Below are 15597 nucleotides of genomic sequence, written 5' to 3' on the forward strand. Positions count from 1 at the left end.
ATGAGTCGTATATATGTGAATATGTGCTCCATGGCAAGTTCTGATCCATGGAAGGTAAATCAAGTGAATAGTTCACTCTAGTTCTCATTTGTTGAATTAATGTAGGATATACAAATGTACAGACGCGTGATGCATCGTCAGTAAAAGAAGGAAATATTTGGAAATGAAATCCAATTTCTAGAATTAAATCCAATTTCGAGAATTGTAAGAGAAATAAGGAGTGATGGGTTTCCTGTATTGGTATATTGTGGTGAGTGTGACATAAATGCTATGGCAACATCTATGCATGGTGCATATGACCCTTTCGCGGGAGCCTTAGTCTCACAGTGTCTAGTGACCACTTATGAGTACACATCATGTCATGGACTGATTAATATAAGTTACAGAAATGGTGAGCAAATCACTTTAGTCTCACGCCGTACACAGCACACTTAATATTATCATTGTAACTCATGTTTGATTTTTTAAAGTACACTTTAGCCATACTGGTCTGCATAATCGGAAACTAAATCATCTGATTATAACCTACTGATTTGTGATGTAACCTGAATTCACTGTATTGCACGAATGGTTTCAAGAAATGTCACTCAAAAGCTTACCCGTCTGTGAAAGGTCAACGGTTGATATATACCAAGATTTATTGTCTCTTATCATCGTCTTGTAACGAACACAACAAGATGTAGAAGAGGTCAGGAGTCATGGCTACACTGCGATGTTATGAGAAGTAGTCTAATCTTGGTTGTGTACACTAAAATAATCTACTTGTTACATAAAAACACCCAAACATGCTAACTGTGATAAGCAAACACAGAGAAAACGCAATGTCTGGTTTATTGATACTTATATGTCTGTCTGCCTGTCTGCTAATGACAATATGCTATGCTTAACTTCAATCATTGACAACATGCAATTTGAAATTAACATTTATCAGGCTTATAAGCCACAAACAAAGAGCCAGCTACATGTATCAGCAAATGAACCAGACACCAATGAAAAGGCTTCGTTACACTTGTGTGCACACACATCGGGTCTGACTGGGTTCGATATCGCGAATGCTTCCTTTCTAGGGAAGTAAACCCAAGCACAAAATGTTGCCCTTTTGATTTGCGATTATACACGTATAATTGTGTCTATTTTTTTGGTCAATCAGCAATGCATTTTGTGTGTCATGAATAAGTGATAACTGTGTCGTAATTGTGTTCCGATGTTTTGGTGACATGTGACCTTGTCATCCCTAGTTGGGAACTTCATATATCCGCATGCGTTCTTGTCTGAGATAATCGGTGGCATCGGCAGCATGTTTGGGCCAGTAGTAATCACAATATTTGGTCTTGTAATCATAAGCGTCTTTTCATTGACCTTCCGCCACAAAAGGGAGGACATTTTTAAGTGTGCCACTACCTCAGGTACAGTGATAGTGCTTTCTGCAAACAGATTGTGTTCTCTGTGCATGTGTGGTCTGTGCCTTCTTGCATCCAGTGTGATTAACTTTTTCCATCAGATTACACTTTTTCCTTCTGAAACGTCCACTATTTTGCATGCAATAGCTATGTACAACAAGTGGCAATGTGACTGTGTCTTGTGGAAAGAAACAATCGTCACATATACCTCACTGCACTATATAAGCTACTACAACTACAACCACAACTACATCTCTAACTAAAGCTGCAACTACAACACAGACAAAAGCCACACCAAGTCGTGCCTCCGCATCAATGAAAGAAGACTTGACGGTTTATTTGGAAAGCACTTCAGGTTAGGTTTGCTTCAACATTTCAATGTAACAACGTTACGAAAATGCTTTTAATATAATTTTGACTAATTCGTCGAGAGGGAGACAAAATATATTCTGCAGACTTTATGAAAAGCAAGATGAATTAAATATGTCAACCATCAACTTTGTCAAGCAGCATCCTATCAGCTCCAATCTTTGTTGTCCACATTTTATGTTCTTTGAAGAACAATATAGTCTAACCATTCAGCAAAGCTTTAAAAAAAGATTCATTCGATACCGAACTAGAGGTACTGAAACTATCTCTTTTGTGGCTATAGGCATCTGGACAAAATACAATCCAAGCTATATTATTACAAGAGAGATGTCATTTCAGTATATTAGCAATATTTTCTTATCTGTACTATCCTGCGATATGCAGTATTATATTTAATATGTCATAATGTGTGCATCTTAACAACTTGGCATGAACATAAGATGAATGAGTCATGTATGACAAATCATATTGTCTCTATCCCTATATCTGGCCTATTATGCTGTATATTGCATCATGTCCAAACATATCTTACTGCATGTTGCATTACATCTAATCTATCATATTCTATAAATAATGGTGCATTACAGTCAGAATATTTTGAAATATTGGAAATACATCTGACATGTTATATTGTTAATACTGCCTCCTGTAATATGTCATGTTGTATATTGCAAAAAATATGTTGCTTTCTTATACAGCAGTACACCCTACATACCATGTACACTAAGTATCACATCTGACATATCATGTTGTATATAGCACACCCGAAACAGTATATACAGTCAGGTCCAACCAACCGTGCTATACATCGTGTATTATCTGACACATATTAAATATAGGTCTTATCAAACATATGTTACATATAGTATCACATCTGATATATCATGCAGAGTCTAACATCAGATTGAATGTGTATTGTATATTTCGCCAACATTTAACTTATTGTGTTTTATATTTCATCATATAGCCACCCTATAATATATGTTCCCAGTGACACATCAGTTCAGTTATTATAAACTGGTTAACTAATTAATCAATATCTAACTAGAACAATGATATTTACTTATTTATTTTTTTTTGTTTCTAAAGAGGAAACAGATCAAGAATTCACAGAAGCAGTTGCTGCATTAGAGGTCAGGTTTGAACAGTGGAAGTAGAGGATGCCATTTCTTTGCAAATTTTATCATTTCATTCTCTCTTTTGGCAATGAAGCTTTCAACAGTGAAAATATCCTTTAATGTATTTATACACTTATTAGATTTTGGAATGATTTTGGAATGATTCCTTTCAAAGAAGAGACATAGATATGTCTTTTTGCTGAAATGGTGATATGATTAAGTAATGGGGTTTTACTTTAGGCTCCAAATTACACTAAATAAGTAAGCGTTAATCCAAATTTGAAGAAAATTCCAAAACTTCTTAGTTTCACGGCATTCCCAAAAAACATGGCACATGTTTTCATCCTCATCCTTACAAAAGCTGCATCGGGCACTTTGAATAAGATTCATTTTTAAAAGTTCCATTTAGGAGATAAACATCATGTGTTGGCCAATTTCCAGGTTTTATTGAGTATTTGAAGCACGGGAATGCATTTGGAACCGACGGCGTCAGCCGGAGGTTTCAAATGAAACATTCCCGTGCTTCAAACACTCAATAACACCCAGAAACTGGCCAGCACATGATGTTTATCGACATTGTAAACACAAAAGTAAACCAAAGGGTTTTACTGTCTGCACTCATTCACATCGAGTACGGGTACAGCAGTGAAGTGTCATCAGCAGGCCGTTTCAGCTTGTTCCCATGGTAGCGTCTGGAGTTGCTCATTTATGACGTCATTCTGACTTTACGTCACAATATGATTTGAATGACGTCACCACTGTCAATGACTCAACAAGACAATTGTTTGCGAGCAGTTTCTGGGAATCTAATACCATTTGATCATGTTTTTCAACCAATCAGATTACAGAACACAGTGACTTTTGGTTTACAATTTGGTATAGATGATACCAAGTAAAAATGTATATTGGAAATCTAAGAGTTTTACATCATTAAAGTCTTGTCTGTAAGACTTAAAAGTCATTGGCCGATCAAAATTTGTATCATTGAACATATTTTCCCATTTATGACACATATGAGTATTATTATTGTTAAATGACAGTATATCATAAAATAATCTTGAGCCATGTATTGATTTCATAAAATTCTTTTGGTAAGAATGTAGATTCATGCCATAGATATGTATATACCTGTGATTTGTTATTATGTTTTTCCATGCATCAGGTAAAATATTTAGGAGATATATATGACCTAACTCTGAAAAGTAAATATTAAATAAAAGGGACAAACATTCAAAAGACATCAAACCATCTTCATGACACAAGTCCTTGATGGTTAATAGTCCTTTATTTGCACAGTGTTCAATGTAATGATTTTGGTTTTTAAATTTATGATTAAACCATAGTGGCTGTGCTAAAATTTCATCAAGGTTGCTTTCCTCTATAGTGTTTTTTTACAATACATATTCCATGCTTTTAATACATCTTTCCAATATGGATTATGAATTAGAACAATATTACAAAAATTGGCACCAAATTTCATGATATAATGTAAAGGAAAATTGTATGGATTACATATTGACGATTTTCTGAAATAAAGTCTCAAAGTAGATAGTTTCAAGGCACTGATGAAGGCTGTTATGTCAACCATCCTTAAACTCCCATGCTCATAATCCTTTTTCAAAGTACTTCTCTTGACTTTGTCAGTTTTGTCATTCCAAATGAATTTGAAAAATATTTTGTCAAGGGAGGTAACAAAATCTTGGGGTGGATTTGGTAATGTATTGAAGATATGAACTAATTTTGAAATAGCTAGTGTCTTGATAACAGTGATTTTGCCAGTAAGTGTCAGATGTCTTTTTCTCCAGACTGCTAATAATCTATTTATTTCCTCTAGTTTTTTCTTTGCATTGATGATCCATAGATCTTTCAATTCAGCATTAAATATAATTCCCAGGACATTAAATTCATTTTCTTGCCATTCAATATTCAAATCCTGACATAGTTTATCTCTATAACCTGCTTTTGATCCTATCCAGATTGCTTTAGTCTTATCAATATTTATTTTAAGTCCTGACATCTTATAGAATGTATTAATTGTAGCAATAGCAGAATAAAGACATTTTTCAGTACCACCTAAAAACAATTCAGTATCATCTGCATATTGTCCTAATTTATACTCCTTATCATCAATTACTATTTAGCTACAAAAAGAAAATGATATGACGATAACGGGTCCCCTTGTCTACAGCCCCGTTCATTTGAAAAGAATTCTGAGAGATGTCCATTTTGAATGACACAAGAAGTTGTATTATAGGTTAGGATATTTATCCATCTAATAATTTGGGGACTGAAACCAAACTTTTCCAATACCAAATTGATAAAGTCTTTAGGGACAGTATCAAATGCCTTTTCAAAATCAGTCAGAATTAATAAACCTGGGATGTCTCTTCTTTTTGTCTCAAACATAATGTCATACAGTAATATTGTGTTTTCACTTATATTTCTACCAGGTATAAATCCAGTCAGATTTTCATGTATAAAAGAGTCTAAGCGTTTTTTTTAAATGATTAGAAATACAAGTGCTCACTATTTTATTTTTATACAATGAATTCAATAGTGTTATTGGTCTCCAGTTGTTTAAAAGCGTTCTGTTTTTATTTGGCTTGGGTAAAAAAAAACTATTTTCATCGTAAAAGACATTTGATTTTTTATTAAGAATATATTTAGTAAACCAATAAATCTAATATTTAAGGTCTTTCCAAAAATATTTAAAGAAATCTATTGGAAATCCATCTATTCCAGGACTTTTGTTATTTTTCATATTTTTAACCGCCAATGTTACTTCTTCCATGTCAATATCTTTTTCTAGTATGTTTCTAAGATGCTCACTTAAAGTTGGGAGTTATCTTGTAAATAAGAATCATGCTCATATTTCCTACCAGAAGCATAAAGCTTTTCGTAAATTTTTTTTACTTTATTTAAGATGGAAAAGATGTCAGTAATTTCATCATTGGTATCTGTGACAATCTTAGTAACTGATTTGCAAACATAGTTTCTATTTTCTAGGTTGCAAAAATATTTGGTTGGCTTTTCCCCCTCTTCATACCATAGAATTCTGTTTCTGAGCTGTATACCCCTTATTTCGTCTTCTTTAATTTGTTGTAGTTCAACTTTAAGTTTTGCTAGTTCGGTTAATAAATTTTCATCAACAGTGTGAAAGTCCCTTCCTATCGTTTCTTCATAGTCTTTAATTTTAGTTTCTAGTTCAGAGGTTTTATCGGTGAATTTCTTTTTTCGAAAGGTTGAGAATGAATTGATTTTCCCCTAACTTTCATGAGGAAAGTTTCTAAAAATAAGCTATCGTCAATCTTAAGTTTTATATTATGGTCGTTAGTATTCTCATCATATACATCAACATCAGAGTATTCTTCAACCTTGTCTTTTAGTGTTGATCTAACAAGTTTACTATATTCTGGTTGTAACAATAAGGAAGTGTTAAATTTCCAATATCCCCGCCCTCTTTCTTGGTTAATGGTATTTGAAAAAGTATATGTAATAGCTGAGTGGTCTGTTTTATAGCCTGGCAGAATATCAGAATTAAGTGTAAGGTTGAACAGATCTTGTGAGACTATAAAAAAGTCCAATCTGGCTTGTTGTCTTGGATGCTTTTTGCACCATGTAAAGTTTTTCATCATTGGCGTCACGCCAAACATCAACAAAATCATAGGCTGCAATCGTGTCTAGAACTACTTTTCTGGCCTTGGGATTGTTAATATTTTTGTAGTTTTCCAGATCAATGGAAGGATCAAGAACCAGATTCCATTCTCCTACCATAACCAGAGATTAATTCTCAAAATTTGAGATACTTTCAAATAGCTTTAAATAGAATTTTGGGTCATCTATATTTGGTCCATATACGTTTGTGAGGGTAAATCTTTTATCTTCTACAGTTATGTCTGCAATAATGAAATTTCCACCATCATCTTCCAGAGTTTTATGTATGGTGATATCAATATTATTATTGAAAAGTATTGCATTGCCTCTTGAACTGGACTTAAAAGGTGCGACTATACTCTGTAGTCCCCATTCATTTTCATTTGTGAAACATCTTCTTTGGCTATATGTATATCTTGTAAGCAAATTATTGAGTATGATTTCTTTCTAAAGAGATTCATAACTTCTTGCCTTTTATTTTTTTCTGCCAAACCCCTACAGTTAGTTGAGATCATCCTTATCTTTCTACTATTATCCATCTGATAATTATGTTAAAGTGAAAATATTTTTAAGTACATAAAAACATATGACTAAAATCTTTAGAAATACACTTAACTGGATATACACACATATACTGTATTTCAAAACATGTTGGATCATCTAATGTAAATGGTTGGGAATGGTGTCATGATTTTTGGAAGATTATTAAGAAAATAAATATATTGTAAACATAAGCACTTAATTATGTGAAACAGGAAGAACTGGGAGAAGCTGTAGTTGACTCAACACTAGAAGAGGAAATAAAAGAAGCTTTATACAAATATAAGAACAAAGAGCCAGGCATTTGTGCTATATTCTCTTAACCCATAAACGTGAAAATAGTCTCAGTTGCATCGATAGTGTCTGTCAAACATAACATAAACATAAACCTTGACATAAACTAAAGGTCGAGGTCGGAGTTGAGGCATTCTTCAACTCAGATTGGCAAGGCCACTGGAACTAATGGAAATCCGATTATTCACGAATGCAGAAGAAACCATTCCTGTAACAAAGGATCTAATAGTTATTCATGACATGCACATAACTGTATTACACCTCACCTTATGATATGGAAAGGAACATGACTCGCGTGTGGAAAACTAAACTCCACTTCCTGTCTAGTAGTTCCGAAGTGAATAACATTACATTTTAGCAATATTTCATCAGCTCCAGCTTTTGGTGTCTATCAAGAATGCAGTTTCAAACAAGTATCAATGGCTGTTTTGACCCCTTTCTGTATAATACACACGCTTATCAATGCTTCCCCCCAAAATGAATTATTAAAGACAACTGGGGGACATTTCATCATCCCACGCATCAGCCTATACAGTTCATTGTCGTATCAGCTTTTTTCGGTGATATCGGGACTTGCTTGTCCTTCTGTTTGTGATCAGTGACACCTGTAAATCAAACAGTTCTTAGTCCATGCCTTAAAAGTTGAAAACATTTACCTACAAATGACAGGACATGGCAGTTTCCTCCAGATCAATTACCAGTACTGACATGACACATGACACAGTATTTGGCTGCCTCACTAAGCTTATCAGTGACTACAAATTTCAAGCTGCCAAATGAGGTTCCAGGTCTGTTCAGTTTCATTGTGTTATTTTGCTGCTTGTAGCCAGACTGATGTTGAAACAGTTGTAAAACGTTTCACTACTCTCGTTAACTGCACGTCCCTAAAGTCAATAAGTGGAAATTACCGAATGATCAGAGTAAAATTTCATCATTCCGCACCATCGCCCTCATTTACGCGAGGTCAATATGGTTAAAATTAGAGCTTTCGAAATTACTCTTTTCCATTTTCACTTGCAACGTTAAAGCAGGATAGTGACATCTCCAAATAAAATTTGCGATAGTTATTCAACGAGTCGGATTTACGTGTCATATGAATTATGTATGGAATGCACTAATTCTCAGCTTTATAAATATGTAATGTTCAATATGTATATGTACCTTAAAACAAAATGCCTGCGAATTGAAAATGTTATCGCCAAATTTCTCGGCACGCAATCGAAAATAATGGCCATTGGAGTGTACCCAGTCTAATATTTTCTTCATAATGAAATATTTTTTGATAATTTAATCAATGTTTTTGTTCTTTGACGACGAGAAAGCTCACAAGTTTCCCATTTCCTAAAAATTGGTAACTTTCGGCTTAGATAATTACAAACAAAACCAATCTCATTGTTACATCATTGATTGGACGAACAGGAACGATCATCCCAGGTGGCATGACAGCATTGGGCCAATGCTGTATTACTGCCGCGGCGAGTTACGCTTGTGCCGGCAACGGGGCTCACAGCATTGGCACAGCAGTGGGCCACCACCAGGGAGCCACTGTCTCTCAGTCACCAGCTGGTACCAGCAGATTCCCAGCACTGAGCTATGTGTTCTAAATTTAACCTCTTTATCAGTTCATTTGCCCGGAGCTACTTTTAGTTGTGAAACTTGAAGATTAACTTACAAAATATATCTAAAAAGCCCTTGTCCAGTTTCACACAATCAATGCACAAGTGTTTTTGCAAATGATAAAAGTTCATAGTCTAATTATAATTTAATAGAAACTACAAACAATGGAAACATTTGAAACAGGCATTTGCTGCAGACTGTCAACTGAAGAATTTCTCCTTAGAGCGGTATCTTACACCAGTGTTCACTCTTGCATTTGTTCGAGGATTTACAGATTTCAAGTCCCTTTTCCACGTGATATACCAGGATCATTTAAGAAAGGTATAGTCTACCATATTTTCACAGTTTTAAAATATATGCAAACATGTTACCAAAGGATAAATGGGTTATTTGGAAATGTTGTAATTTGATACGTAAGTGCCAATGAGTTAAACGTGGCCATCCTCACGATTTACAGCAGCATTTCATTTCAGTACTATACTTGTCACTGTTTTCTGTAATTAGAAATACATATGCTTTTCGATCAGTAGCACATTTGGTAACAATTGCACGCTTGACTGACTGGGATTGTTAAAATTTCAAATTATATTATGAAAAGAAACTGTTTGAAACATTCAAACTTGATACAGTGAAATTTTCATTTTTAAGAATAAATATTAATCAAAATTGAAAGGAGTTTCAGAGGTAAGGCAATATAGAATTGTCAAACTTGTGACTTTATATATGACAATACACAATAATATACACTGAAATGTTTAATGAAATTAGAGAATTATTGATACAGCAGCTTTATGTACTTTTACATCCAATTTGAATTTCCATTTCAGAAGCAGCACGGAAGAACCCAGCGTGCACGAAGGCGTCTGATTGCGAACTGGAAAGCCTCATAAAACTGCGACAAACGTACAATAAACAACTCCATCATCAAAAACTGTGCTCCACAGGAGATATCGCTTGTATGAGATCGTGTGTCAGTTCCTGGGAGATATCGTTTTGACAGTAGACTTTGTACAGTGCCCTGTCAATGAACTTAATGATGTCACAATGCTATGGCATCACTGCACTGCAAGTCTAATGGTAATACAGTTTTGAGAGTTGTACATTTTCACTGAAAACTAATGAAGCATGACTTTTGATGACGCATAGAATCTCATTTCATTACATATTATTATAAAAGAGAGAATTAAAGTTAAGAAGATACATTTAATTATTTTATTTTCTGTTTTCAACCGCATAGATTCAACTATTTACGACATATACACATTTTAGTACTACTGAATTGCATATCTTAAGACAATTCGTAGATATTTGTTAAAGTTATATTTTTCGTAAGATATATAATATGTGAACACATGTTCCGTTTCATAAACTGTTTCATAAACATTCTTGTTCAGAAACCCTAGAATTTTACTTACAGTTGGTAAATACAGTGCTTTAAATTGTTTTACAGTATCTTTACAAATGCCGATTGTCACAATCACAAGGGATGGATGGTAGAGAAAACCAAGATACGATTTCTTGGCCTTAGTCAATGAAGAATCATATGTGTACATTAAAAAGCCAGGATTATATGATTGGCAAAAGCAGGGATACTCTATAACAGGGATTGGTCACTCGCTTGCTTTCCTTACCATTTGCACTAATTAACGTGTGCCTCGTCATGCTCCACTGCACACGTCGACTTGGTTTGTTCTCAGCGCAAATCGGCTGCGCTTAACAGTATTTCAACCAGTTTATTTTTCGGAAACTATCGGCATCTCCCGGAGTAATACTCGGTAAATTGGAGTAGGCTCCCCTGAATGTTGTCACAACAAGTTGGTTACACTTCCTGTCGCCGAATGATGCATGTGTGGATTAATGAGAGGACTTGAGAATGTGTTTACACATTGCCTTGTTCAAAGACTCTCTGTTTATGTGACAATTTTGATAAAGCGTTCGAAACGATCGCCAGCCCAGAGGCCCAGCGTCGGTTGTTAATGTATCAGGCCAACAGTTTCAGTTATCTGCAGGCCCTTGTGGTCTTCTGTCAATTAGATCTCATTTCTTTTCAAGTAGCATCCTGCCCATAATTTGTATTAATGTTCAGGAATTATCCCTGATCCTTCATGTTAGGATAACTTCCAGTTTCACTTCATAGTATCATATATTCAGTGCCGCATAGGAATGTCAGCAGTCTATAACTAATATAAACTTCTCTGTGCTCCATATACTTCACTAATGGATTTTGTAGGGACTGTGAAACTCTCTACAATGAAGACTATTTTGTGTTTATTGGTTTGATTTCAACAAAATGGCTATGCGGACTTTAAAGACTGCAAGTGGCAGCAAGCCCTGATGGCCAAATGGCAAACTAAAGAACTGCAAACACTGTTATTATATGTATTTCAAATGATCTGTTACACAATTAAAATGCCTCATTATGTTTCAGTGGTTTTCTGTTTGTGTGGAATGCTTAGGCTGCATAAAAATATGTTTCTCAGGCACATTCTTTTCAAAACTGACGAGTAAGACTTTGATTTTTAATTTTTGATAGAAAAAATGTGACAAGGGAGGAACACATTTTTATTTCTTTTGTCCTTCAGGAATACAGTTTGGAAAGTTAAGCACATGTTAAGTTAAGTCTCATTCTTACAGACACTCAGTCTATAATGGACAAATGGACGGTCGTGGCAAAGTCGAAATTATGTTTTTTAAGAGGGCAGTTAATGAAGATGACCAGATGTCTTCCTGCATGTGCGCAATTGCATGGATACTGACAGAATGTCAACTGACACAGTCACTCCCACCTAAAAAAACAGAAAGTTTAAAACCATCACAAAGCGTTAAAACGTCCTTTGCAGTTTTGTCAAATATCAACAATAGTTTCAGAACTAAACCATTCAAGCATCAAAGGCATCCATGGCAGATTAGAGCAGATCAGATATGTCATGCCTCACACTTTCACCAGATAGAATATTCCCCTCAATACTTAGAGGTGTATTTGAAAGAAATGAATTTTAGGACGACTAAACACATTCAAACATTGGCTTGTAGTAATGAGTGATCAGATCAGATCAACGATATGTCATATTTTTCACACACATGAAATACTTGTGAATGTATACACCCTTCCAATTATTTTTTTTTAATTCATAAAATCATCACTATTACTTCCAAACACCTCTCACCAGATGGAACGTTTCCCTAACAGAAATTAAAGGTGTGTGTGAAAGAGGTTTTTTGAGCAATAACTAGAAACACTCAAAAAATGCTGTGTAGTATTTCAATGGCGGATCAGAACAGATCAGCGAGATGGCACGTTTTTCACACACCTCAAATACATCCTAACAATATGTTTAGATTATCAAATTATAAATATTACCTGCAAACACCTTTCGGGTCATAGTATATTCCCCTCATAGATATTTAAGGTGCATGTGAAAGAGGTTTTGGAGCAATAACTAGAAACACTCAAAGTTATACTATTTCAATGGCGGATCAGAACAGAACCGCGAGATGGCACATTTTTCAACACCTCAAAAACACCCTACCGATTTTTTTAAATTATAAAATTAGCACTATTACCTCCAAACACCTTTCACTAGATGGTATGTTCCCCTAATGGAAATTAAAGGTGTATGTGAATGAAGTTTTTGAAGCTGAAACAAAAGCACTCAAACAACGCCGTGGAATATTTCAATGGCGGATCGGATCAGATCGGTGAGATGGCACATGTTTCACACACCGCAAGTACGTCCTAACAATTTATTTTAGATTATGAAACTATCACTATTACCTGCAAACACCTTTCGCCTGATGGTAAATTCCCCTCATAAAAATTAAAGGTGTATGTGAAAGACGGTGTTGAGCAATATCTAGACACACTTCAAACAACGGCGTGTAGTATTTCAATGGCGCATCAGATCAGATCGGCGATCTGCCACATTTTTCACACACCCCAATTAAACCCCAACATGTTTTTAAGTCACAAAACTATCACTATTGCTTGCAGACACCTCTCAACTAAAGGTATATTTCCCTGCTAAAACATAAAGGAATGTGTGAAAGAAGCTTTTATTGACGAAACTCAGTCTATCTTCGCTGTGTACCGATAATTGAAGCCAGAGAGTTACAAGATGCCGACTTGAAACTTTACTACAAACATATTTTCTTATACTGACACTATTTACAAATATGTGACTAGAACTGAAGTAACAGAACAGGTGACTTACCTTCTACGTGTAGGTTCCGAGTTGTCACAACACTCAGCGAATGTAATCAGCTGTTTAAAATGAACCGAGCTCAATCTTAAATACTAAGCTGCCGCCATATTGTCTCCACTGGTCACGTGACAAAGCGAGACATACGTTCAGCGTTTTTTCGAGGAGTTTCACCTCCCCTCTCTATATAGGCTCCCTCATATAAGTAAACCTGATTTACCATTGCTTAACAGTTAACTATCACAAAATGCTTTCAAATGAAAATAAGATACAAATTAAATTTCACATGGTATTTGGATCATAAATAATGTTTTCCTACTGTTTCATTAATTATCAAAGTAAACATATTAACAGGTATTGAGCATGTTAAATAAAGTTACTCGATGAATGAGTCAATAATACGATCTTGTTGATCATTGTCTGCTGGAGTCACACATGGAGTTATCTGCCCATGGCAGCACACCCCACCCTCACATAAAACTCTCTGGAGTTTGCATCCGTGGTTGTATTAAGTTACAATTTGGTTTATTGTGGAGAGGATTGGTGTGTGCATACAATAAAAATAATCTAAAGCGTGCCATCGAATGATAAACCAAATTTCAAAGTTCAGCAATATTTCAAAGGAATGAAAAACTACGAAAGAACAGAGCGAACCAACCTTTTTTTCCGATGGCGCCAGCGGGGGAATATCTTCTGAAAGGACCAGTCATTATTTTCCACTCAAATACGTTGTGGACACAGCCAGAACGCGTAAAACAAGGGCCCCTCCCTCGACCAAAAATAGACCAGGTTTTCACAAGTACTACAGAGTTACGTCCCTTGGCAACTCGCTCGGTGTGGACTTGCTAATAAAATAGTTGGATATATAGGATGGCACATTTTATTTCTGCATCACGATGCATGTGGACTTGTTTGTTTACCGCCGTTGCCATCCCAGGTAGCATGGCAGCATTGGGCCAGCATTGGGCCACTGCTGTGAAAAATATTGGGCCAATGCTGATTATCAACGTTGGCCCAGCATTGGCCCAATGATGGCAGGCCAATATGTAACCAATACTGGCCCATCATTGGCCAAATGATGGCGTTCCAGTTTGTAGCCAATACTGTGCCTTCCTTTTGCCAGGGAGCCTATATAGAGAGGGGAGGTGAAACTCCTCGAAAAAACGCTGAACGTATGTCTCGCTTTGTCACGTGACCAGTGGAGACAATATGCCGGCAGCTTAGTATTTAAGATTGAGCTCGGTTCATTTTAAACAGCTGATTACATTCGCTGAGTGTTGTGACAACTCGGAACCTATACGTAGAAGGTAAGTCACCTGTTCTGTTACTTCAGTTCTAGTCACATATTTGTAATTAGTGTCAGTATAAGAAAATATGTTTGTAGTAAAGTTTCAAGTCGGCATCTTGTAACTCTCTGGCTTCAATTGTCGGTTCACAGCGAAGATAGACTGAGTTTCGTCAATAAAAGCTTCTTTCACACATTCCTTTATGTTTTAGCAGGGAAATATACCTTTAGTTGAAAGGTGTCTGCAAGCAATAGTGATAGTTTTGTGACTTAAAAACATGTTGGGGTTTAATTGGGGTGTGTGAAAAATGTGGCAGATCGCCGATCTGATCTGATGCGCCATTGAAATACTACACCCTGTTGTTTGAAGTGTGTCTAGATATTGCTCAAAACCGTCTTTCACATACACCTTTAATTTTTATGAGGGGAATTTACCATCAGGCGAAAGGTGTTTGCAGGTAATAGTGATAGTTTCATAATCTAAAATAAATTGTTAGGACGTACTTGAGGTGTGTCAAATATGTGCCACCTCGCCGATCTGATCCGATCCGCCATTGAAATATTCCACGGCGTTGTTTGAGTGCTTTTGTTTCAGCTTCAAAAACTTCATTCACATACACCTTTAATTTCCATTAGGGGAACATACCATTTAGTGAAAGGTGTTTGGAAGTAATAGTGATAATTTTATGATTTAAAAAAAAATCGGTAGGATGTTTTTGAGGTGTTGAAAAATGTGCCATCTCGCGGATCTGTTCTGATCCGCCATTGAAATAGTATAACTTTGAGTGTTTCTAGTTATTACTCCCAAACCTCTTTCACATGCACCTTAAATATTTATGAGGGGAATATACTATGACCCGAAAGGTGTTTGCAGGTAATATTTATAATTTGATAATCTAAACATATTGTTAGGATGTATTTGAGGTGTGTGAAAAACGTGCCATCTCGCTGATCTGTTCTGATCCGCCATTGAAATACTACACAGCATGTTTTGAGTGTTTCTAGTTATTGCTCAAAAAACTTCTTTCACACACACCTTTAATTTCTGTTAGGGAAACGTTCCATCTGGTGAGAGGTGTTTGGAAGTAATAGTGATGATTTTATGAATTAAAAAAATAATT

This window comes from Haliotis asinina, chromosome 6, assembly GCF_037392515.1.
Source record: "Haliotis asinina isolate JCU_RB_2024 chromosome 6, JCU_Hal_asi_v2, whole genome shotgun sequence".
Lineage (NCBI taxonomy): Eukaryota > Metazoa > Mollusca > Gastropoda > Lepetellida > Haliotidae > Haliotis > Haliotis asinina.